The 27656-nt window shown below is 36.3% G+C and overlaps 1 protein-coding gene and 1 long non-coding RNA gene across 2 annotated transcripts in view; one reads left to right on the top strand and one right to left on the bottom strand.

Annotated features, from left to right (window-relative positions):
• Positions 1-27656, bottom strand: part of LOC144315680 (uncharacterized) — a 471692-nt gene that overhangs the window by 99434 nt on the left and 344602 nt on the right. Inside the window, exon 5 of the transcript XR_013381454.1 lies at positions 3454-3945. The gene's annotated coding sequence lies outside the window, so the exon portion shown is untranslated. The remainder of the gene's footprint in view (positions 1-3453; positions 3946-27656) is intronic.
• On the top strand, positions 233-9239 carry LOC144315683 (uncharacterized). Its single transcript, XR_013381459.1, has 4 exons — positions 233-391; positions 6953-7007; positions 8668-8747; positions 8853-9239. It is a non-coding gene; the product is annotated as an uncharacterized LOC144315683 (long non-coding RNA).

Genomic DNA, 27656 nt, shown 5'->3' with positions numbered 1-27656 from the left:
CATAAGGTAACTGGCTGGGAATAGGAGGAAAAGAAAGAGAGAGAGAGAGAGATGTCATGCAAAGGTACTTCATGAACATTCATAAATTCACCTACACCCAGAAAAAGCATTTGCACAAAAGAATCATGACACCAGAAAAAGTAGTATAGAAGTGAGAACCCTATGCTCTAAGATCCAGAAAAACGACTATGGTTATAAGCAAAGATTCTAAGAAACAAAGGACAGAGTCCAGCCAAAGAATTTGGAAGTTAATAGACAGGAGAGGGGAAAGGAGGGAGACGAAGTGAGACAGAGAGAGAATTTAAGTTTAATGACCAGATGTTACTATCCATGAGTCAAGGAAGTGGTGAATGTTAAGCCTAGCAATGGTCTAGATTTGAGGAGGAATGAGGTAAGTCTGAGATGAGTCTCCCAGTAGCCATGATATTCTCTCCCTGGCCTTGTCTTTACAATACTGTGAAGAAGGATTGACAGAAGACATTCTAGCAGACTTTAAGAACACCAAGCTAACATGATAAATGTCACTCTGGTTCTTAAGTATTTTTCTGGTTCAAAATTAAGATGTTATTGTAATGTTCCATTTAGGCATTTAATATTTTTTCAGAATAAAGTGATCACAAGGTTGGTATGTTTAATTAACTTGCAGCTAAATAATTATAATCCTATTCTTTCCAGTGAGGAGGAATCAAAACAGAGAAAAGTTTTACTTTTCAAACATTAGATAAAAAAGAGGCCAGTTAAGTTACTGATTCTAATTCCATCATTTTAAAGCTAAACAAACTTAAATCAAGAATATATAGGACTTTCATGAGGTGGTTAGTATTAGCCAGTGGAAGAGCTAGACCTAAAATGCCTACTTTCTAATTCTCAGTCCACTGTGCTTTGCCTATTAGTAATTCTATCCTTATGTTACCTGTGTAATTTCTCAAACACTTCTCACATTTTATCTTACTGACTTCTAAAAGTTTCCCTGAAAATGAGTGGATGTGAAAATTGGGACTTAAACTCAAATATTTTTTAATATACCCAAGTAATTGTTCTCTTCAACTTTATCTTCACTCCTTAACTGTCACTGGATAGTGACATGAATCTACCTACCCTTATGATATATCTAATGGAACATCTAATTTGCTTCTCAAACTTAAGATGGTAAGATAGGAATCTTGACTTCCTCATCCAACCTCTACTCTTACCTGCTGGTCCTCTAGCCTTTCTCGTCTTATTAGATGGTACTGCTATGCATTGAACTGCTAAAGTCTAAACACAGGGCTTAAGTCCTCTCTTCCCCTTCTTCCCAATGTCATAATCATTCAGCACATTCTATTGACTACCTCCAACACATATCCCAATGTGTCCACTTCTTTCCAACTCCCTTTCTACTATACTAGTCCAGGCCTCTGTCATCACTTGCCTAGATTATCACTATAGTGTGTGTGTCTAGATCTCACTGTTTCCAATATTGCCATCTGCAATTCTGTCTCCACAGAGCTAAGAAATTTTCTCATAAATCCAGTGACAAGAATTTCAAAGCTCCTAGGCCATGGACACTCTGACAATATTTGCATATCTGTCCCTGTGTCAGTCTCCCAAATTGGAGGATAAGAGCATCGTGAAGGAATTATATTGCATGCAATCAATATATGTGCCTAAATATAAGTATGTATAGTGCATATTAATTATCGTAATAAATATATATGCCCATCACCAAGAAAATCTTGAAGCGCCTTATGTTGCTGGCCCCCCTCATGTTTCAATCTGCTATCCTTCCCATCCCCCTCAAAAAAAGAAGGCATGAGTCTGACCTTTGGGTATAGGAATCTTATGCTCTGCTTTATAGTTTTAGAATAGATTACAATCCCAAAAGCAGATTTTTATAGTTTTTCTTGTATTTAAACTTTGGATGACTTGAATCATATTAGTTATATTCTTGTGTGACTTGCTTTTTCTTTTCATTCAACATCTATTCAGTCTGTATAAGCTTTTACATGTTGAAGTCTGTATAGCTTTTACATGTTGATGTGTATAGCTATAGGTCCATTCCTTAGGTTGGACTACTACTGCTAGATTGTCCATTCTGTCAGTCTATCACTGTTTATTAATTTCATAATTTTTGTTTGGGTTGTTTTATATCCTAATATTACATGGTGTTATATAGTAGTTTTATATAAAAACATAGTACACATGTCCAAGATTTTCTTCATAGTATATATCTAAGGGTAGAATTGCTGGGTTGTAGGATTTAGAGATCTTCAAATTTACCAAATAGCAACAAAGAGTTTTGTAGAGTGGTTATACAAATACACCCTTCTATTCCCATTAGCAGTCTGTAAGATTCCCCACAGTCTCACATCCTTGCCAAATCTTGACACCGTCAGAAATTTTAACTTTTGCCAAAATTATTAATGTGAAATGAAAGATTTTATGAGTTTAGTTTGAATTTCCCTGATTTATAGTGAGCCTGAAAATTGTTTCATATTTATTGGCCATTAATTTTTTCTATGAAATGTCTTTTTATATCTTTGAATTATTTAGTTAGTTGGCTCATAAGAGTTTTTTTTACATAGTCTAGATGCAAACCTTTTGTTGATTTTATATGTGGCAAATAACCTCTTCAAATGTATAGCTTTTATTTTCACTTTACAATATGTACCCTGATAAAATGAAATATTGAATTTATTTTTAAAAATTCTATGTTGTTTCTTCTTTCAAAAAAATTTGTTCTCTTCCCCAAAAGGCAATAAATATCTTTTTCAAGTAGTTTTAAAGTTTTACATTTTACATTTAATCTTCAGTCTTCCTGGATGGGATTATTGTATACTGTGAAAGGTGAGCACCCAAATTTATATTTTCCCTATTTGAAAACTAATTGCCTTAGCACCACGTTAAATGTGTCATGTTTTGCCTGATATGTTTTCCACCGTTGTCATATAGCAAGATTCTGTATATGCCAGAGTCTGTTTCTAAGCTCTGCTTTATGTCCCACTGGTTATCTGTCTATCCTTGGGTGAATCTCACCCTCTCAATTATTAAGACAGAATAGAGAGACCGTACAATATCATGCTCAAGACAGTGGACTCTGGCACCAGTTACCTGGTTTGATTTCTAGTTCAATTCCATCAGTGCTAGTTGTGTGACCCAGAATAGGTTGCCCAATTCTTTCTAGTCTCCATTTGTAAAAATGGGGACAATATCTATCCCAAAAGTTAGCTGTGAAGACTAAATAAGTCAATTAATATTTTTCAAAAACTTGTAAAAATGCTGATGTGTAGTAATGCTTCATATATGTCAGCATTGCTTTAAAAATTAATTTTTCATTACATGCATTTCTTTCAGACTATCAAAAAAGCTGATCCAAAAAAGTAAAGTCTGTTATTAGATAGGCAAATAAAAACCACTTTCTGTCCTCCCCTCATTTTTGAAATGTAATTAATATCATTACCTCTCAGGTCATACCTGCTGTCCTCAAGCCTGCTGTCATTTCTCCATGAGGAATTGTCCTTGACAAGTATTTTGGCCCCTTTCCCTGGCCTGCTACCAGCCTTCTGCTTATTTCCTGGGACCTGCCGTGTGATGTATTGTTTTCAGCCTCAGCATTGTTTAATGTTCATATACCAAACACTAATTGAAGTTTCCAGGAGCTTATTCCTCCAAGCCAACTTTGTGCTAGTGCTGGGTCCAATCTGTCCAAAGCCCCTTGGGAAATCATTCATCCAAATGCAGGGATTGGTCATCTGGCTGCAAACCAGAGGTCTCGGCATGGTCCACTTGGCCTTGAAGTCTTTAGCCTTCAAAGTCCATATTTTACGAGAAGTTCTGTTTGTTAATGGAGAGATTGAAGTATCTCCAAAAGTACTCCAAAAAGTCTGCTTTGTCTCAGTTAAGAATAGGCACAGATGTTCAGAAAAAGTGCTTACATTTTCCAGGTTGCAGTATGCTCCATGTGCTCTCCCTGGGACAGAGTAAAAAATAACTTATTTGTTGCATGAACGGATGATGATACACTTTACCTCTGTAAATTCTCTTTTCCAAAAGGCTTTCTCACACACCCAATTTTCACCTTATCTCCTTGAGAAAAAATTCTCATCACTCTCTTCATATCAGCCTCATTTTTACCATTGAAAACTAAAGGAAATGGCAAATACATGGATTTAATCAAAGTTAAGCAGTTATACATCTCTTCTCTCATCTTCTCATTTAGCAATATTTGAATGTCTGTCAGGACCTGTTAGCTACTAGAAAAGCAAAGATGTTTAAAATAAGGTTCTTGACACCATTTGCTGCCTTACTCACTCATCTTCAGCTTCATGTTGCAGAAATTAAAATAAAAGTATAAATACATTTATATACAACAAACTTACAAATGCTATCACAGAGATACATACAAAGCACTAACAGGACCAGGATTACAGAGGTCTAAATACTACTTAGAATGACCAAGGTCTTAAAGAATCAACAGAACCTTCCAAGATAAAGAATGAAGTAAGGACATTAAAGATAGAGAAAAGCATAAAGGAGAGAGGTGATTTTGTCTTCAACAATGGAACAGAGTTCAACTGGATTAAAAAAATGATGATGAATACAGTATAGTTTAAAAGGAGGTTAAAAATAAGGTTAGCAAAATAAATAGAGAATGTATTTTGCTCTTGTGAAGAGTGAGACTATCAACAGGTATGTATATTATCTAAGCACCAGCTTTCAATTAGTTGGGGTATATACCTAGAAGAGGAATTGCTATGTAGCTTGCTAACTCTGTTTAACTTTTTGATGCATCACCAAACTGTTGTAAAAAGGATCCGTGTTTTCTTCATCCTTGCCAACATTTGTTACTTTCCAACTTTTTGATTGCCAAAATTTTTTATATTCCATCTTTTTTATTAAAGCATCTGAGTGAATGTGAAATGATATTTCATTGTGGTTTTTTTCCCTCTATTGACTAAGAATATTGAGCATCTTGGGGTGCCTGGGTGGCTCAGTCAGTTGGTCATCTGCCTTCAGCTCAAGTTATGATCCCAGGGTCCTAAGATCAAGCCCCATGTTGGTCTCCATGCTCAGCAGGGAGCCTGCTTCTCCCTCTTCTGCTCCCCCCTGCTTGTGCTCTATGTCAAATAAATAAATAAAATTTTAAAAAAAAGAATATCGAGCATCTTTCAATATGCTTGGTTATTTGTATATCTTCTTTGGAAAAATGCCTGTTTCAGTCTTTTGCCCATTTTTGAATTAGGGTATATACTTTTCAGCTGTGAGTTATATGAGTTCTTAATATGTTTTGGATAGTAGATCCTTGTCAGGTAGATGATTTGCAAATATTTTCCCATATTCTATAGATGATCTTTTCACTTTCTAGATAATGTCCTTGAATACAAAAGTTTTGATTTTCTATGAACTTCAATGTACTTTTTCTTTTGTTGCTCATTCTTTTGGTATATCTAAGTATATAATGTCAAATTTGTACTTATAAAGATTTACCTCTGTGTTTTAAGAATTTTATGGCTTTAGCACTTACAATTACGCTGTTGATTCATTTTGAGTTAGTTTTATATTTACTGTGATGGATGAACCCAAATTTATTCTTTTACCAAACAATGCTCTTGAAACCCTTGTCAAAAATTAATTAGCTAGAGATGTATGAATATGTATATGTATAGATGTATACATCTGAGTTCTATTGCATTGATCTATATAAGTCAATCCTAATTTAGTCAGTACTATGTTATCTTCATTACTGTAGCTCTGTAGTATGTTTTGATATTGGGAAAAATTGGTCTTTTAACTTTGTTACTCTTTTACAGCATTGTTTTGAAGACTGAATTAAGGTTCTACAGAGAAATAAAATTAATAGGAGACAGACCAAGATAGATAGCAGAAGAGGTTTATTATAGGAACTGGCTCACTTGAGAAGTTCCCCAACCTGTTGCCACAAGCTGGGAAACAGGAAAACTACTGGCATAATTCAGTCTGAGTCTAAAGGCCTGAGAACTAGGAGCTCAAGAAGAGAGAGAGCAAGAATTTGCACTTCCTTCCCTTTTTTGCTCTATTCAGGTCCTCTAGGGATCAGATGAGGCCCACCCACATTGATGAGGACAGATTTCCTTTACTCAGTCGACAGATATAAATTCTAAATCTCTTCCAGAAGTGCTCTCAGGACACACCCAGTAATGTTTTATTAGCTATCTAGGCATCCTTTGGCCTAGTCAAGTTGACACATTAAATAAATCATCATAGGACTCCTCCTGGCAGTAGATATGAATTTGAGGATCAGCATTTTCATTTCTGCAAAAAAAGGCTATTGGAATTTTGATAGGGATTGCACTGAATGTATAGATCATTTTGAAAGTATTGTCATCTTAACAATATTAAGTCTTTCAGTCCATAAATACTGGATGTCTTTCTATTTATTTAGGTCTTTAATTTCTTTCATCAAGTTGTTACAGTGTTCAGTTTACAAGTCTTTTATCTCCTTGTTTAAATTTATTCCTAGGTATTTTTTCTTTTGAATGTAATATTAAATGGAACCGTCCAAAACAAACAAACAACAAACGACAGTCAAGCACATAAAAGACACCACATATATAAGATCTAACAAAATCAATAGAAAATAGAATAAGACCTATAAGGCTGTACCTGGAAATGGGAATTTCCAGATGTAGATTTTAGAATAATACGTATACTACATTTAAAGGTAAAAGTTTACAAATTTCTACTTGTTAATGAAAATTTTTTTTTTTAAAAAAAGGATGTAACTTATTTGAAAACAACAAGGTAAAATTTCCCATCAGAAGAAAAGCTGTGACTATGTGTTCAGCTGACTCTCCTTTCATTATAACAAGAATAGCTATTAATCTTTGAGTACTTATGAGTGCCGGGTCCTATTTTAAATGAGTTATATGTTTTAACACCTTTAATCTTTTTAGCAATCAGATGAGATAAATACTATTATTACCTTCTATTTCAGATGAGAACACAGAGGCAAAGAGACCATAAAGCACTTACCTAATATCACAAAGCTAGTAAGTACTGAAGTCAGGTTTTATGCCCTAGTCTCCAGGTCTTAGAATACTAAAAGTATGAATCCTCTTTTAACACAAATACATCAGTTCCTTAGAGGAATACAAGTGTGCCTTTGTCAACTTTGAAGAATCTGAGATTATTTTTTTAAGAAAGCCATTTCATTTTACAAATGTATATCGCACAAACTGTATATCAGATTCTCATTAGTTTTATTCCAGAAAAAAAAAATGAAAATACACATTCCAAACTTAAGCAAGGCAAATAGCTTGAAAATAAAGGGATGTAGGGATGCCTGGGTAGCTCAGCAGTTGAGCGTCTGCCTTCAGCTCAGGGCATGATCCCAGGTACCAGGGATCGAATCCTGCATCAGGCTCCCTGTGAGGAGCCTGCTTCTCCCTCTATGCCTCTGCATCTCTCTCCCTCTCTCTCTCTCTCTCTCTCTCTCTCTGTGTGTGTGTGTGTGTGTGTCTCATGAATAAATTAATAAAATCTCTAAAAAAAAAAAAGATGCAAAGAGAGGAAGAAAGAAGGATCGATCACATATGCCCTAGGTCTTCATGGATAGAAATGATTTCTACATTTGGAGAAAGAAAGGAAGGGCCTTACAGACAAAAGAATAACATCTGATGTGTTCAGGGATCATACCTTTTCCCTTGGGCCTGGAGCGCTGAATATATGGAATACCAGGAGAGGACTTTCATTGAGAATGGAGGAGAAAGAGTTCTCTCTCTCTCTCTCTCTCTCACACACACACACACACACCCCCCCACACACACAGATTCTGGAGTGATAAACTGAGATTGTGAAAGGTTTGAATTCATTTTAATGTGGCTTTCATACTAATCTTTTAGCAAAATAAAACTACCAGGGGCTTTGAATAGGGTAATAAAACTATCTGAACAATGTCTTAGAAGATGACAATGGTGCTCAGCACCAACTGAGCAAGCAAAGCATCTTGGAAGCAACTGCCATGGTTGGGGAAAGAGAAATTAGAAACTCTTATAAGGCATTGGCTAAGAAAATAGAATCAATTTTAAAATGTAATACTTAGACAAAGCTCAAGCAAAACAGGAATGGAAACAACCTACTAAATCAGAATTTTAAAATGCAGGAATATGAGACCCTTGCCATGTAGCTAGAATTATCTATGCATTTGCTTGAAACATATTTTTTTTTAAATTAGACTCCTGTAAGTTTAATTCAGTGTATTTACATTAAGAAAATGTTTGTATTCTCTTGACTTTTTTGTCCAAATTGTTTTAATTATAGGCATGCACTGACTCATTGTATATTGATTTCAATAGAAAAAATAAGGACTTTAATTTTTTTTTCATCCTGCCTCTGCTATAATCAAAATGTGTGAATCTAAGAGAGTCTCTGGAACTCAGTTTTTCTTAAAATTAAGGGAGACTGAACTAACCTAATCTCCACAATCAATTCCCTCTACAGACCTATGTGTACAGATTGCCACGTGAATGGCATAGTTTTTACATCCCACAGAGAAATAAGTGTTTCAAATGTTCATTCGAATAAGGCCCTCACATCTGTATACCCAGATGATTTTTTAGGCCATCAGCGATCCCACAATCCCACTCTCTGCCTGCATGAAATGGTTCCTCATCTCTCCTGATACTTGCACTGTACCCTTTCAATCTTCAGAAAGAAGGAAGCTAAGATTTCTGGACTTAACAAAAAACCCATTCCCAGAAGAGGTGCTCTGTCTTCCACGGAAATGGCTGGTGAGGAGCTGGGCGGAGGAACTGTCTGGCTAGAGGGTTAGCCTAGACTGCCTGTGACTGGGATAGAGGGATGGAGGTGAGGTATAATGGTACATTTATCTCTAGGGCTGGGAACAGGCCGCCTTTCAAGTCTCTTGAGACTTTTCCTGTAGAGGAAGCGGCATTCAACAGGATCTGCTGACAGCTCCTAACAGCCTCAGCTGGCACCACACAAACCAAATGGAGGAGGCTGCTAGCAATGCTTTCATTAGGTGACCTAGTTGCTCTTCAGGTCTTCAGACTCCTTGAGATTGGCTAGAAACCCTAATACACACCATATGGGCACAGGGCCTTCTTTATGACTTTTGCTAGCTCTGTGAAGGCTCAAGTTCCCAGGCTCTCTCCTGCCTTCAAGGGCTTCGTCCCCACACCACTCAGCATGGTGGGAGACCATTAACTCGGTTTTTGTGACCCATGCACAAAAACAAAAAACAGAAACAAAAAAAGTTCTAAAAAAATCCTTAATAAAAATGTTAGATAATTCAATGATTATTACTGAATAAATGGAGAAAGTTAATACTAGCTGGGGCACACTGCCTATTGAATCTGTACGATTACCTTCAACTTGCATAGAAAAAAGTCTCATTCTTTTTCCAGAAAAGGTTTGTGAGACAAACCTCAGGGAGCACCTGCCCTTCCCCAGGCACTGTGGTTCAGTTTCTTGGGGTGGGACTCAGAAATGTGAATTTTCAGCATTATATAGGAACTGACACAGGAAGCCAGTGGGTCCACATAAACTGTGCCTTAGGGTCTCACTTTCTCCCTGAGAAGCTTATCAACAGATTTCATTAAAAACAGCTTCTTTTAAGAGGAATTCCAATTCTGGCTATTAAGAAAATACAAATTCCTCTCATTTTTACTTTAAACTTGGTTAGTGGCAAAAGTGTGTATAGATAATTAAGGCCCTAAGTGACTGTATATTGTTTATAAACTATCTATAAAGATTACTAAGAATAACTTTTTTTTTTAAGAATAACTTTTTAAAAACAGATTTAGCAACTTGCTTGGAAGAGGGCTATAGTAAAAGTCTTGCTCATTTCTTTGGAGAGTTACATTAATTTTGTAGTAACTCTGAAATGTGCGTGTGTGTGTGTGTGTGTGTGTGTGTGTGTGATATTTTCAGAGCTCTGGAAGAGGGACATACCAACTGTTATGTACCTCTCCTGTCACTGGAGCAAATCCATTGATTCAATGAGTACATAGGGAAAGAAAATGCATTCTAATCACAAAATCTCCCTAGTCAAACATAAAGAGAAAAGAGAAGGAAGAGTTTTAGATACTTTCAATTACAGTATCTTCAATTTCCAAATCACTGAAGTATTTATGTTACCTTTACCTATTTTATTTTAAGATTTTTAAATTTATTTCAGAGAGAGACAGATAGAGACAAAGCATGATGAGAGGTAGGGTGGGGGGTGGGCTCCCCACTGAGCAGGGAGCCCAATGTGGGGTTCCATCCCAGGACCCTGAGATCATGACCTGAGCCAGAGGCAGATGCTTAACCCACTGAGCCACTGAGGTGCCCCGCCTCTACCTTATTTAATGAGGGGCTGATCTGACTTACGCTTGTGTTTTAACTTCAACACATTTCACTTTTCAGAGAGTAATGACGATCATGGTATTATGGGGACAAAATATCATCATAAAATTCAAATAATACTGAATGGCAGACAAGTAGAAATCCCACCTCCTTCACTGTTCTAGTTGTTCCTTTATGCAAATACATACACAGACATGCATAAGCACACATACAAGCATATATTTTTCAACATACATAGGATTATGTTCTATATCTTTTACAGTAATTTACTTTCTTTTTTCTTAAACCAATGTTCTCTTTCAATGACAGAACATTGACCTATCCTGCTCTTTCCAAGGGGGCATCTGATTCTACACTAACTATATACTACAATGTATTTAATCAACCCCTAATTGTGGAGGTCAACTATTTATTTAATTTTTAAATAATTTTGGTATTTTAACAAAAATGTTTATGACTGATTAAAAATATTAAAACGGGGGTGCCTGTCTGGCTCAGTGGGCAGAACATATGACTCTTGATCTCGGGATTGTGAGTTCAAGGCCCATATCGGGTATAGAGAAGACTTAAAGATCTTTGAAAAATCAAAACACACTAAAGCATAAAATTTAGTCTTCCTCCTATTTCAACCTCAGAAGTAACCACTATCAGTAGTTTGGAGAACTCTGTTCCTTTTAATGTGCTGGTTGTTTTTAAGCTCTTCTGATGATTTCTATTAAAATTGTGAATAATTTTGAAAAAATACAGCACATTAACAATTTGTTGTTTTCCCTTACATTATTACTTTTGTTCTTCTATTGCTCAATATTGTAACTTTACATGGTAAACTTAAAACTCTCAGTCTTTGTCACATCAATTTCAGAATGTATTTGTGAAATTCTCAGTGTGAGAGATGGCAAACACATACACAGCCTTCCATTTTTCTGCTCTCTTCTCCCCTTCCAGGTTTAAGAAATTCTGTTGATATTTAACATATACAGCTTGTGACTTAATTAAAATCATCCTGTTTTCTCTAACAGTTAACTCTAAAATTTCCTACCCAATAAAGGTACTAACACTATTAGTATTATGTAAATACTATTCTCTAGAGAAGTATGTAGTGAAACAAGATTCACGGGTGAATGGGTGACAGGCACTGAGGGGGGCACTTGACGGGATGAGCACTGGGTGTTATTCTGTGTGTTGGTAAATTGAACACCAATAAAAAATTAATTTATTAAAAAAATAAAATAAAGATTTTAGCATAAAAAGAAAAAAGAAACAAGATTCACAAGGACAAAAATGTAATCTAGTGTCCCTACCTCAGCCTTGCTTGAGGGAGAATGCCTCAGGCACCCAGGGCCAAAGGAGTTTCCTGTGATCTCTCTGCTTACACTTTTTTATTTTGATTTTTCCAGCTCATTGTTAGTGTTGTCCCTTAAGTGTTCCTGCCATTGTCCGTTTATCAGCCTATGTCCTATAGTAATATTTTCAAGTTGAGTAAAATATAAATAGTTCAATATCTAACACTATGCATATTTGAGAAATACCTGTGTGTGTGTGTGTGTGTGTGTGTGTGTGTGTGCTTTCAAACTTGATTAGTTACATGCAATGCACAGAGGGACTGGTGAATATAATTTGCCCCTTCAGAGTTTTGAAGGAATTTCTTCATTTCAGTGTGTAACCAGATGACCCTTGGTGGTAGGTGGCAGAGGATTAAACGTAGGCTCTGAATCTTAGCTCCTTTAACACTTAAGTACTTCACTTTTCTTTACCTTGCCTTTCTCATTCATAAAATGAGAATAATATTAGAATTGTGGTGAGAATGAGTTAATGCATTTAAAATATTTAGCTTCATGCCTAAGACTTAGTGACATTCAAAAAAGGTTGACTATTCTTTGATGTAGCCAAAATTGCTAATAAGAAGTTGATGTCATATTTATTTCATACTCTCATAAATAAATCTCATATACTTATTTTGTAGCTATTTCCTGAAAGTTTTAAGATTTCTTCTTTTCCTTGGAGAAGTTAAATTTCTCAGAATGTGTCTGGGTATGATCTTTAATCATCCATTCTCCTCAGGTATAGATAGATATTTAAGTTTGAACTCTGTCTTTGCCTTGGGGATATTTCATTTTATATTTTTTTGATTACTTATTTCCTCTGCTATCTATATTCTCTATTTCTGGAAATGATTTCAGAGAGATGTATCTATCCTGAGTCTATTCTGCATTTTTCTTCATGTCTCTTAACTATTTTCTATTTCTACAGTATTGCTATAAATTGCAGATGTTCCTAGTTTTTCCTCCCTACTGACAAACTGCCCATTCACTGACTTTTATTTCAGTAGTTAAATATACTCTGATTTTTGGGAAACATTACTTGTTGTTTGATTGCTAGTTTTTCATAGCAGCCTATTATTTGCTTGGATGCAATAATCTCCCTAAGGATGCAAATTAGAATTTAATTCTCAGTTCTCTTCTTTTCCCTGAATTATCTCACCTTCCTCTGGGATTGGATGCTTTTTTGTTCATTCATCTTACTTATTCTCCATTCTTTTCTTATGTTTCCCTATTGTCTGGAACTTTGTATGTTTATTTATGTAGGGATATTTTATGTAATTTCAATCAAAATAATGCATATATATATATATAAAGGTTAAAATTTCAAATGTAGCCTAAAAGACTATGCTGTCCAGTCACTTCACCCCTTCCATCCCTGAAATCTTCCTCCAATTCTCAGACATGGAGCACTTTCTACTTTTTCATTTCCTCTTATATGTAAGCTCAGTTTTTCTGTTTTATTATGTGTTTAAAGATTTTATTTATTTATTTATTTATTTATTTATTTATTTATTTATTTAATTTGAGAGAGAGAGAGAGAGAGCAAGCACACAAGCAAGGGGATCTGAGGGCAGAGGGAAAGAATCTCAAGCAGATTCTCCACTGAGCATGGGGTCTGATACGGGACTCAATCTCACTACCCTAAGATCATGACCTGAGCTAAATTAAGATTCAGACACTTAACTGACTGAGACACCCAAGCACTCTTGTAACTCAGTTTTTCTAAATAAGTGTTCATAGTTCTGTATGTTCACTTATCAGTTCTAGACATCTTGTACTGAGTTTCACTGAAGATGAAAACTGAGCTCTCATCCTATGATCTCAAGATATACCTGCCTCTTCATATCTTTATATCACAGTATTTAATTAAATCAATATGCACTATTTACAATATTTACACTATAATTTCACAGATGTGCTTTTTCTTTACATTCACCCTGTTTAGGGATCATTGTGCTTCTTGAACCTGTAGGTTACTATTTCTCAGTGGAAGAATGGCTCAGTCAGATACTCGTCTAGAGACACAAGACTCTTTTATTTTTTTTTTTACTTTTATTTTTTTATTTTTTAATAATAAATTTATTTTTTATTGGTGTTCATTTTGCCAACATACAAAATAACACCCAGTGCTCATCCCGTCAAGTGCCCCACTCAGTGCCCGCCACCCAGTCACCCCCACCCCCCGCCCTCCTCCCCTTCCACCACCCCTAGTTCGGTTCCCAGAGTTAGGAGTCTTCCATGTTCTGTCTCCCTTTCTAATATTTCCTACCCATTTCTTCTCCCTTCCCCTCTATTCCCATTCACTATTATTTATATTCCTCTTTTTAAAGGAATCCCTTCCCTTTAAAGCTGCTTGTTAAGGAGTCAAGGTATTTGGCTTTGTCTTAAAGGCAATAAACATGAGAAAAATTTGTTTGCCAAACCAATATGTTGTCCTGACCTAGTTGAATAGCTAAAAGAAAAGATTTGCATGAAAAAAGATTGAGTATTTTTCCATTCCTTCTTCTGTTAACTTTTTTTAAACCTGCAGTATGCACTGTCTAGGACGTGCTAAATTTTCATTGCTTATCTTACGATCCAATAAAAATTCCAGTAAATAATTTAAAACTAGTCTTATTAAAATCAGGCTTCTGTGTGCATTTGGCAGACTCCTCATACCTCTATAACATCCTTTTTTAATTATTATTATAAGGAAATTATACAAACTTAGACTTCTGTTTGGTTAAATATAAATCCATGGAGAATACAATCAGTTTCCTTATGTTCTAGACAAAAAAAAAAAAAATTCATTAAATCTTTAAATTTCCTCTGATTATTCAAGACATATTCCATTAGCAAATGTTTTACAGTGGTACTATGAGAATTTCTCAACACTAAAGATCATTTTTGGTTTTCACGTGTAGGATAACCTTGTAATAATAATCAAATAATTAGGTATATCAGTGGTAAGCAATGTTATTGAACCAAGACCTATTAAATTTCAAGGAAAATAAAAAATGAGCATGAACTGCTTCTTACTTTCCCATTCTAAAGGAAGGTTTTTTTGTTTTTGTTTTTGTTTTGTTTTGTTTTGTTTTTTAGTCCCACAGAGAAAACATAGGTACTCTGATAACTTAAATCAAGGGTTAACAAAGTGCTCTATAAAGATAGAAAGGCCAAACAGTAAATATTTTAGATTTCATGGGCATAACATCTGGGCCCTTATAGGTCAAAAGACAGTACATTTTTTTTAAAAGTGTGTGTGTTCTATTCTAATACAACTTTCTTTTAAAAACTCAGTTTTCCCTTCATCAGAGAATCATTCTTTTCATCACACTTAGCCCTCCTCCTAGCCCCAAACAAAATGTCCTGAAGGGGCTAAACCCTCACAAAGCTCAAAAACTGTCTAGAACTTTCACTAGATGACCAGAAAGCAGCATCACCATCTGTACCTACTAGATGAAGATTCTGTGTATGGCAGACATAGCTAAGAAAGGAAGGAGTAACAGTCCTTATGAGAAATCATCCCTTCCCTTTTGGGTGGCTCAGTCAGTTAAGCATCTGCCGTTGTTTCAGGTCATGATCCCAGGGTCCTGGGATTGAGTCCCACATCAGGCTCCCTGCTCAGCAGGGAGTCTGCTTCTTCCTAGGCCTCTGCCTCTGCCCCTCTCCCATTCATTCATTCTCTCTCTCTCTCTCTCTCTCAAATAAATAAAATCTTTAAAAAAAAAATCACCCCTTCCCATTTGGTTGAAAAGCCTTCATGGCTCTCTTGTCTCCACAAGATTAACTAGTGGAGTGACAGGTTGAAAGAATAACTTGGTTTTGCTTTTTTTTGTCTGGGGCTCTCTCCTGTCAGCTCTCTGCTATCAGCTGCTGAGCCAGTTAAGGGCTGGCCAACACTGGGGGGGCATCTCTATTCCCCACCATACAGTCATTCAAGCAGATCATATTGATTCTAGCAGATCAGAGTGGACTCTTTCACTTGATAGAAGGTTCCAAGAGAAAGCAAGAGGGAAAATCCACTGAAAAAGTAAATGTCAAGTAGCTGTGTCACGTCTGCTGCTATCCTATTGGCTAAAGCAAGTCATATGACCAAATCCAGAGTCAGTGTGGAAAGACACAGGGAGGCCTGAATGAGATGAAGCCATTATTGTGCTTAATGGTAACCCCAAGGAAGAATATTAAAAGTGAGAGTCTGGATAATAATTATTCATTAGGTCAACTGTAAAGCTATCACATGTCTAGATTTTTTTTCAAAGTGTTCTCGTTTCATAAATCTTATTTTCAACAAGTATGATTCATTGAATATATTACTAATATACATTAATCTCACACAGTTACTTGCAGATAAATTTGAAAATCAATTAGCATTTTTTCAGTTTGATTTTTTACATTCAGTTTGGGAAATTCGGTGTCCTTATTCACTCTTCAAAGATTTATTTCTAACCTACCACTGATAGGTATAACATGGCATTTTATTATGGAGGGTTTTGTCATTACAAGGGCATTTTTCAATCAAAAACTGATAAGGAGAGCTAATCCAGTTTGCAACTAATACATTTAAAAGACAAAAGCCATAATCCTTTCCAACAGCTTTCTGGCTCCTATGTTCGGGGTTATAATAACTACTAGAGGGAAAAAAAATAGCCTCTTCTTGATATTTCCTCTTACAAAGGACCCTACTAAATCAGAATTTATTTTTAATCTTTTCTTCCTGCTATAATCCAACTCGTTTAACCATGTAAACTCAAAACTGTTTTTCCTGAGCCTGAATATCATGTTTCAATAAATTCAGAAGATCACTGCAAGGGACTGCGGAAAGCTCTGTGTGCCTTTAACCTAGATAAACAGACGGCCACAGCATACAGCTCCTTAGCAGACACTACTCTGAGACTTTCCTACAAATTAGAAAATCATTTAGAAAAAGAGACATAAACAGAGCCTTTGTTCATGCCACTTTCTTGTCCCCAGATAAGATCAGATGATCTTCTTGTTTAATCAAAATGCTGTTAGGTAGATTAACTACTCTTGCAGAAGCTCAGGAGAGGGATTTGGCAAAAGTGGAAGCAGAACACGTGTGCCATCAAGAACAGCAAGTGTAAAATCCCAACATAAGGGAAGAGATGCCTCATGAGTAAGTGGCAGGCAGGGTGGGGGGTGAGGGGTGGGGGGTGGGGGGTGGGGAGGGGGAGCTGCCCTTCATTTTGAGGAATGATCCATTTGGAGTACTCATTTTCCCAGGAGTTGTTCACTGTTTTTCCTGAATGGAAGAGGACTCTGACAAGGGCACTGCTATATCTGTTTACAGAGGCAGAATGGGTTTTATCTGCACACAGGGATCCTTTCCTCTGAATTAAACTGTTAGAACTATTGGTACATATTAGTTTATGTCTCTGTGTCTTAAGGACCAACCCTGGCTTATTCCTAAGATACATTATTAGGCACTTAATTTTTACCTGATGATTTTGAAACAGAAATTGATCATCGTGAATTCCCTACTCTGAAATTTAGTCATTTTCTAACATTCTTTTCTCTTATAGAAAGGGAACTTGCCCTTTAATATCATATGTTCAGTGCTGGAAATGAATGTCTATGGATGAATTGATTTTTTTAAAATGAGAATGCTAATAGAATATATGCATGGTGTTGCAACAGATGTGGATTTTATTGGGCAATGTATCAATAAACTTGTTCCTTTCTTAGTGTGTTGAAAACCAAATGAATAAAAAGAAAGAAAAGCAGTATATAAAAATTTAACGAATGCAAAGATCTTCAAAGTGTCACTGAAACTGAAAGTACAAAGCTTATCCACTGACGGAACATGCAGGAGTAAAGCTGTTAGCGCTTAAAACTCTGGCCTGATGATCCTGTGTACCTGCACAGCACCTTCTCATTGTCCTGATCACTATTATTTTTGTTTATCAATGAACCATGCTCCATCTTTTGCATTTGCAGTCTTTCATAAGAAGGGGACTTTTGCTAATCCCTCATGACACCCAGTGCCCTGAAGGAAAGTTTAATATTCTTTGTTGTTTGGCCCTTTGCTTTTGCTTTGTTATATAATCATTGATTACATGGACCTTACTTCCGAGACAGTGTTGGGATCCAAGAGCTTTCTCCAAAATGGTATCAAAGTACCATCTTTTATTGTATCCTAATGCTTTAAAAGAAATATTCCTACTTTAAAATTGATGAGCCTAAAAATAACTCACCTCAAGAGGGGAAAATAAGTCATTAAAATGGAGAGCACTCCTGTTTGAGAGTTTTTTCTCCTCTAGAGGGTTGGTTGGGGAAGTCAGCAATCTGAATACAATAATTTCAAGTATCTACTTGTGAAAAATGACCGAAAAAAGAAAGAAAAAAAAAAAAAAGCCCTGCCCTGATAAATTGATACTAGTGATCTCTAGCCAGAAAAAGAGAAACCTTTCTTTGTATTCCTCAACACTTACATGGTTACACATAGATGCACATACACATATGTATCCCATGTATACAGACTTAATTCTGCATGTGAACTGTGCCTAGAGGGGAAAGAAAATGTTGAGTAAGGGGTTCCTGGTAGATATTAGAGAGCATACAGAGTCCCTGCTTGTAGAGATAAATATTGAGAAGGACATATGTTTAATATGTTCTTCTATAAGTAAAGTTAAAGGGAAACATCATCCCACTCTACCTTTCATTATCATAATAATGACAGGCAGATGGGATTTCACATATCTTAGTTGTTCACATAAATGAAATTCCCAATAGCAGCAAAACGCCTCTCTGTGAATTGGACTCTGTCGAGCCCTTCCTATCATCTTGAGTCTTTAAGGCTTACAATAGCACATGAGGGGTGCATAAATCACCCCAAAAGAGTGAGAAAGGAAACAGCTTCAAGGGTAGGAGTCTAGGGAGAAATTCTTGAGTTACAGAAATCCCAATGTTACATTGTGGTGTCATTAGCCAGGGACAAACCCCAGCAGGCCTGACTTTCCAGACTCTGAACAATCAAAAGTCTAAAAACTCCTCCCTACCTTATCTGAAGCACTCATGCTGATCCTAAGAAGGGAGAATGTGGATACAGGACTGCCAGCCATCCTGCGATTTCCAGTTCAAGTAGAAAATGATGCAAAGAGACATTAGCATTCAGTGTTTGTGAGTCAGTTTGGAGTTCCAGTAAGTTTCCTTCTGTAACCAGCTACAGGATTTCTGGAAAGGCTCTCTAAGTAATATGAAAGCTTTTAGTACACAAAAAAATTAAGTTTTGTGAAAAGGAGCTTATTACATATTCCGAAGGCATGGTTATTTTTTAAACTATCTCAATAAGCTGTATAAGCAACTTGCTTTATTGTTCATTAGTAAAATAGGGAATATACATGTTTGTTCTCAAGTGATATCAGGGAAAAACCCTCTGAACAATATATATGCAGAATAGAACCATCCTTTAAAGGAAAGGTAATGATCCAAACATTAAAGAGAGTCAGATCCCATGCCAACCCTTTGGGTCAAAGGGGCAGATAAAGAATTGACTGGAAGAGAAGATACCAGGAATAGAAATGAAAAATAGAATGAAGATATAGGGATAGAAGTTTAACCCGCTAAATCCAGGAGGAACCTGAACAGATCACCAATTCTTAGACTTGTTTTCAGGTCCAAACACAAATAATACATTTGTTACGGGGATGGTTATGCACTCTCCAAATTCATATGTTAAAGTCTTAACCACTAGCACCTCCAAATGTGACTATGTTTGGAAATAGAGGCCCTTAAAGAGATAATGTATCTTAAAGAGATAATTAAGTTAAAATGATACTGTTGGGTAGGCCCTAATCCAATATGACTGGAGTCCTTACAAGAAGAGGAGATCAGAACACATAAACACGTTGGGACGCCTGACTGGCTCAGTGGTTTAGTGCCTGCCTTTGGCCCAGGGTGTGGATCTGAATCCCAGGATTGAGTCCCACATTGGGCTCCCTGCATGGAGCCTGCTTCTCCCTCTGCCTGTGTCTCTGCCCTTGTCTTTCTCTCTGTCTCTTATAAATAGATAAACAAAATCTTAAAAAAAAAAAGAAAAAGAAAAGAAAAAGAAAAAGAAAAAGAAAAAGAAAAGAAAAAGAAAAAGAAAAAGAAAAAGAAAAAGAAAAAGAAAAGAAAAAGAAAAAGAAAAGAAAAAGAAAAAGAAAAAGAAAAAGAAAAAGAATGCACACACACAGAGGAAAGACTGTGTGAAGACACAGGGAAACCACGGCCATCTGCCAGCCAAAGAGAGGGAACTATGAAGAAACCATACCTGCAGACACTGTAAGCTTAGACTCTGGGCCTCTAAACCCATGAGAAAATAAATTTCTATTGTTTAAACCACCCAACCTCTGGTACTTGGTATGGCAGGCTAGCAAACAGATACACCATCTTAAATAATTTCTATCCATTCATTTAACGACCACTTATGGAGCATCCACTACCCATTAGACATTGGGAAAACATAAAGAAATCAGCAGGAACAAATCCAGTCTCTGCCCTCATCAAGATTACTGTCTAAGGGAGTAGACCAACATGATCTAGTCATGCACAGACAGGTACAACTGCAGTTGTGGCATCTGGTACAAGGAGAATGTATAACAGGAGGGTGTACCCAGGAAGGACAGGGAAATCTACAACAGGAAAGAATGCTTCATCACAGATGTGAGTGAGGAGTCTGTCCAGCAATGAGGGGAGAGATGAACAGTCTTTTCTCGACAATTCCCAAAAGAATCCATTAAGGGCATGTGGCACAGACAGATTTGAGTTCAGTAACCCATTACATTCCCCTCCTGGGATGCACAGAACTACTTTGCAGCCTACTTGGCATTGAGGTAAGGCCAAATGATCAGTTTCTATCAATGGAATGTAAGCAGAAGTGCTGGACACAAGTGCCACCCCAAGTGTAGGGACAGAAAATCCTAGTTTCAAATTGCTTGTTACTGACTGTGGTGAGACAGAAAATCCTTTTGGAACATGAACCATGAACATGCCCATGAACCAGGCACACCTATTTGGCTGAGGTTTTCTTTTGAAAATTTCCTTTTAAAACAGTTTTAAGTTACAGACAAATTGAGAAGATAGGGGTGCTCGGGTGGCTCAATCACTTAGGTGTCAGACTCTCGATTTCAGCTCAGGTCATGATCTCAGGGTCATGAGATCGAGCCCTGCAATAGGCTCCACACTCAGTGGGGAGTGTGCTGGAGATCCCCTCTCTCCCTCTGCCCCTCCCCTCATTTTCTCTCTCTCTAAAATAAATAAATCTTTAAAAAGAAGGGAGGGAGGGAGGGAGGAAGGAGGAAGGAAGGAAGGAAGGAAGGAAGGAAGGAAGGAAGGAAGGAAGAAAGGAAGGAAGGAAGGAAGGAAGGAAGGAGAAGAAAGAAAGAAGAAAGAAAGAAAGAAGAAAGAAAGAAGAAAGAAAGAAAGAAAGAAAGAAAGAAAGAAAGAAAGAAAGAAGAAAGAAAGAAAAAAGAAAGAAAGAAAAGAAAGAAAGAAAGAGAAAGAAAGAAAGAAAAGAAAGAAAGAAAGAAAGAAAGAAAGAAAGAAAGAAAGAAAGAAAGAAATTGAGATCATACAAAAAGACCCCATGTACTTTATACCCAGTTTTCCTGATTATTAACATCTTATATCAAGATGGCCCTTTTCTCAATAATTAGTGAACCAATATTGATACATTGTTATTACCTAAAGCCTATACATTATTCAGGTTTTCTTAGTTTTTTTTTTTTTCCTCTTAGCTTTTTCTAATATCCTTTTGTTGCTGTTCAGGATCCTACCAGGATACCACTCTGCATCTGTTTAATAGTCCCATCTCCTAAAGCTCCAATAGTTTCTTAGACTTTCTTTGTTTTTGGTGACATTACTAGTTTTGAGAAGTACTGCCATGTATTTTGTAGAAGTCCCTCTATTGTGATCTTTTAGGTTTTTCTAACGATTACACTCTGGTTATATGTTTTGGGAAGAAAGTTCACAGAGGCAAAGTATCATTTTCATCATATCATATCAAGAATATATGTTATCAACATGATGTCACTGCTGATGTTCACCTTGAACACTTGGCTGAGATAGTGTCTATGAGGCTCCTCTACTGTGTGATTACTCTCTCACTCTCTTCTATACCATGCTATTCTGGAGGAAGTTACCATGTACAGCCCACATTTAAGAAGTGGGGAGCTATGTTCCACCACCTTGAGTGGGGAGCATCTACTTCAATTCCTTTGCATTCTTTGCAAGGGAGATTTGTCTTTTCTCCCAGGTTATTCATTATTTACTCATGACACAATGAGCTCAGAAATATTTAATACTTTGACTTATAATATTACTTTATTTTATGCTTTTTATTATTTTTTATCTTATTATTTATTATGTTATTACTTAAAGAGGGGTGGTGAAGTCCCCAGTCATAATAGTGGCTTTGTCTATTCCTCCTTTCAAATATATCAGTTTTTTTGCCTCGTGTATTTTGATACTCTATTGTTAAGTACATACACATTTAGGGTTATGTCTTCTTGGAGAATTGATCCTTTCATTACTTTGTAATGTCCCTTTTTACCCTGATAACTTGCCTATTTCAGAAGTCTCCTCAGTTTGAAAATAATACAGCTATTCTAGTTCTATTGAGATTAGCATTAGGATGCTATAAGTTTCTTTATCCCTTTACTTTGAACTGGAATCTTTGTATTTACAGTGGGTTTCTTGTACTCTGCCCAGTAACAACAGTTTTTCTTTTCTTTCCATAGAAATGCCTATTTAATACTTAATTACTTGAAACAAAGGCCTAACTTTAGGAATGCGCCCACATAACCACCTCCTGAAGTGAGTTTAACTGAACCTACCCATTATCAGGACTAACAACTGGTGCTGAAAAATAAACTGCCAGCTCAAGCTATTTTGTATTTGAAACTTTTAGGGAAGTTTCAGAGGATGAAATTTTAGGGAGCCACAGCAGGCTGCCCCCAAAATGTTCCACTATGGCATATTTGTTATTTTGATTTAAAGATGTTAAAAATAGAACCACCCTATGATATAGCAACTGCACTACTGGGTATTTACCCAAAGGATACAAAAATACAGATTCAAAGGGATACATGCACCATGATGTTTATAGCAGCATTATCAACAATAGCCAAGCTATGGAAAGAGCCCAAATGTCCCTCAACTGATGAATGGTTAAAGAAGATGTGGTCTATATACACAATGGAATATTACTCAGCTACCAAAAAGAATGAAATCTGGCCATGTGCAATGACAATGGATGGAGCTAGAGTATATTTTGCAAAGTGAAATAAGTCAATCAGAGAAAGACAAATACCATATAGTCTACCTCACTCAAATTTAATAAAGAAAGCAGATGAACATATGGGAAGGGGGAAAAGGAAAAAAAGGAGAGAGGGAAACAGACCATAAGAGACTCTTAATGATACAGAACAAATTAAGGGTTGATAGAAGGAGGTGGGTAGGGGATGGCCCAGGTGGGTGATGGGTATTAAGGAGGGCACTTGTTACAATGAGCATTGGGTATTGTATGTAAGTGATGATCACTGAATTCTACTCCTGGATCCAATATTGTACTGTATGTTAACTACCTAAATTTTAAATAATTTTTAAAAAGCAACAAAAATCTTAAAATAAAGTTACTTCATAAATGGCCAGTGCAAGAAGAACTACTCTGATGCTCCCTTGTTTCCAAAAGGCAGGAAATAAATTTTCCATATGAAATGTGCCCCACTTACTCCCCACCAGGAAGTAGACAGACATCCTTATCACTTGAGTTGAGGAACGCAGGGCCAAAAAAGTCTGTATAAACAAAGCTTGTTACTTTTACTAATTTACTACCCCAGCCCAAATCCTATTAAGAATGCCTTACTAATTGAAGTGCCCAAACATAAGACATAACTGTCCTGTAAATTCCTCACAGATTTATATTTGTCTAAAATGTACAAAAGCTGCCTGCCTTGGCAGTCCTTTGGGTCTCAATTTCATTACTGGTACTCTGTGCATACTTAATAAAACTTCTTTTTTCCTGTTAAAGAGAAAAATAATAAAGTGAGTTTCTTGTAGATGTTATAAGGTTGGGTCTTATTTTCTTATCGCTGTCTATTAACTGGTTTATTTAGACATTTCACATTTAATGTAATTATTTATATACTTCAATATCTGTTTTTATTGGCTGCATTTATTCTCTCTTTTCTGCCTCCTGTGGTTTTAATCGAGGATTTTATTTTTCTTTCATCTATTAGCGTCTCTTTTTGTCCATTCTCCCTAAGGCCTTAGTTCTTTGACAATCCCAAGAAAAGCTGTTTATTTTCCGATTGTTCAAACTGTTTCTTGTTTTAAAGATGGGCATGATGAATTCCAAGCTTTTTACATGTCAAAGTTGTAACCAGATGTACTGTAATTTTCCTAACACAAATTTTTTTTTAAAGACTTTGAGAGAAAGAGAAAGAAAGAAAGAGAGCAAACATGAGTAAGGAGAGGAGACAGAGGAAGAGGAAGAAGTAAATTTCCCGCTGAGCAGGGACATCCCCATCCTCAACTCAGGGCTCCATCCCAGGACCCTGAGATCATGACCTAAGCCAGAGGCATACACTTAACTGTCTGAACCACCCTGGCACACCCTAACACAAATTCCTGGATGAAGAAAGTCATGTTTAGATTTATGTTCTGGTGCAAACGCTTGTTGTTGTCACAATCAGTGATATATACCACTTCTTAGCCTGCTCTGTAAACTGATCAAGTATGATGTATAAAATTATAATAATGCACAAATATATTTGTGAACTAGTTTGCTGCATATGTCACTAGCTAGTGTCCAAAGGACCTTGGGGATTACATACAAGTCAGGGACATTTAATTTGGGAGAAGGCTGACTGGGGTGGGGGAGAAATAATCACAAATAATATACAAATCTGGAACAATGGACATTCCTAAAAACAGGGAGTGACCAGATGTAGAGAAAGAAATAATAGAGTATCACATATAGCCTTGCCTACTTCTAAAATATAACAGTCGCAAAGTTGACACTAAGGCTGTGTGTGCTAGTGGAACATTCTATATGGAGAGAGTATTCCAAGAGTTCATGGTTTCATTCATTCACTCATTTGTTAAGTTTTCCAGGGAAGCTATAAATAAAAATACTTATTCCTAGATTTTAAAATTGATTAAATCACTCATGAGTCATTTCTTCCAAATAACTATGCTACTGAGTCTACAATTCCATAAGAGGCAAGCAGTGAGCCTTATCATTGGATTCAGGGGACATTCCACTCCAGACTGGGAGGCAGTGGCCAGAGCAAGGTTCCAGCTGCAGCTTTCATGGAATTTTGATTAGTAGCTCTACATCACAGGCCAGGCCAGCTCTTTGTGAAATTATCTCTTAGACCGTTCTTCCACACCAGCCTGCCTGTTCAGCACTATTTCCCTTCTACCCACCTCCTCTGCTCCAGGTGACCTGGTTTTCCCACTAATCCATGAACCAGCTACTTACATTCCCACTGCAGCTATTTATTCACATTCCTAACCTGACCCAGAATCTATTCTCTTCTCCATTCACATTCTTTCATTGTATAACATTTATTCCAAGTTCTGCCTTCTACATAAAACCTCTGGGATTATCCCAGTCCATTAAAAATAGCCAATAATTACTGGGCACATGCTGTTTGAGAATATTACATGTTTCAACAGATTCAATCTGCACAGCTGGTCTAAGAGAAGACACCATTATCTCTATTTGACAGAGAAGGAAACGGAGGTAAATAAAGGCTAAGAGTTGGAGCCACAGAGCTAGTGAGTGGTAGACGGAGGGTTTGAATTTGGACAGCCTAGCTCCAGGGCTCCTGTATGTAGCCTCTCCATGATAGTGGTTCTTAACATACTGATTTCCCACTTCAATCTTACTGTCAGTAATGTATTTTAGGATTCCATTAGTCCTTAGTTTTATAAATGAATGTCTCACCTCATAGAATATAGCCAGTACCAGAACTGGAACCATGTTCCATGTTTTTCTGTATTTTACCCATATATAACACAGAACCAGGCTAATAGTCACTACCAAATAAATATATTTTGGCTGGTTATTCTCAATCAGGATTATTGAATTTCTAATAGATCTGGACAAATAATCAAAATGATAAAAATAACAGGGCAAATATAAATTACATTATCATTGTATATACCTAAATACATATTCCTACACATCTAATAAGCCTCAAAGAAATAGGATTTAAGCACAACTACCATTGCAACAAAAAGACTTCACATCAACATCCATAACCATGGCTGAAAAAGAAAATATATGGAATATTCTAATATGTCCCCCTCTTGATTCTGAAAGGGTGAGTGCAAAGTCAGAAAGCTTTCCTAAATTCTAGCCTTAATTTTGTTTTTCCTTTCATATAATGCCACCTATGACTGCATGAAGTGAGTCAAATTTAGGCATTTTGCAAAAACAAGTGTAAACTCAAGAAACTACCCAGTCAACAGTTACAATGTACTTTCTGTGTGACTTTGGCCGAGTCTTGAAACTTCAGGTTCCTTGGAACTCAGTATTCCCACTTAAAACTGGAATTCATAAGCTGCCCTATCTAACTCCTAGACCAGCAATAAGGACTTTAAAACACATGTGCTTAAATACATTGACAATAGTTTAAAGCATTAATGACAAAAACAATTAAACAAGTGCAGACCCATTTTTTCAGTGTGAAACCCTGGCAAAGCACAGGGATCTACACTGCTCAGTCTATACCCATGTTACATGGTAATTTTTAACATATGGGGTCCCCATCTACAGCTCCTAGAGAACTTATCATCTCCCAATCTAGGAGAGAAAATCTTGTTTTGAATTTCTTCTTTTTCTGCCTAGGAAACTAAAATTAACTGTATACATGTAAGTGGGGAAATTTGAAAGAAAAAAAAATCATTTTCCTCAAATGCTTAGCCCTCTTTCTTTACCTCAAACCTTTTAGACATGTAGAATGTCTGTTTCCATATATAAGATTCACAAAATCTAGGAAGGAAGCCCATGATATCAGCACATTCTAGATTCCTAACAAAAGTCCTCTAATCCTTGAATCCTGTGATCAATGTTATGAATAGTAAATGAAGTTGATGGTGTTTTAATTAAATATGTAAACTACTGACTTGGAAGATGCTGACTTTCACGGGATTCATTAGCTAATAAAATTTATCTAAACACACATATATCCACCATTTTCATCAGGAGAAGGTATTAATTTTCCAATTTATTAGGAAATGTAAATAAATGTTGATGCACACCTGATGTTATCATTAGTTTTCACAAATGTCTCTTATGATCCAACAATGATCATTTGGAAAGGATAAGAGCTTCAAGAGCAATTTTCATCCTGCCTCTGCATTTTCAAACCATGTTGTCTGAAACACACTGATTCAGGTGGCCACAGAAATAAAGCCCAGCTCTCATGCTATAGGACAAAAAAACAAATTGAAAGCTTCAAAAAACTTCAAATTCTCATCTATTGTTTGATAATCACTGCAAGTTGTCTTTGTATGTGAATTTCAAGACCAAGTGGACACTTATTAAGGTTATTCAGGCCAATAAAATCAACACAGTGAGAATAATAAAATAATAAATCAGTCAACAGTATCATGTGCTATTTTTTGAACCTCGATTATCTCCACTTAATAGATATTAGCACTGTCTTAGACTAGTGAGATAGCAAAAGAGGGTAAGAGGAAAATGAGATGTTGCCAGAAAATGGAAATGGACATGAAGTACTGTAATATTGTTTTGCATTTGGGTAATTTAAAAAAAAAAATCATGATTAGTGTTCTAAGGAAAACTATCAAAAATTCTCTTGTTCTAACAATTTTTTTTTTTTTTTTTTTTTACCAGAAGGTTTCATGCATCATGGTAAGATTCCTATGTGTCCAAAACCCTGAATTTTCAAGACGGCAGGCAATCTTCCCTGTGCCAAATACTCTAAAAAGCAAATTTGGAAGCCAAGTAATTCTCTAAACAAAGAGCCACATTTTAAGAATTTGTGTACT

Source organism: Canis aureus, chromosome 6, assembly GCF_053574225.1.
Source record: "Canis aureus isolate CA01 chromosome 6, VMU_Caureus_v.1.0, whole genome shotgun sequence".
Lineage (NCBI taxonomy): Eukaryota > Metazoa > Chordata > Mammalia > Carnivora > Canidae > Canis > Canis aureus.
The sequence above is the reverse complement of the archived record's forward strand: the minus strand, read 5'-3'. Positions and strand labels throughout refer to the sequence as shown.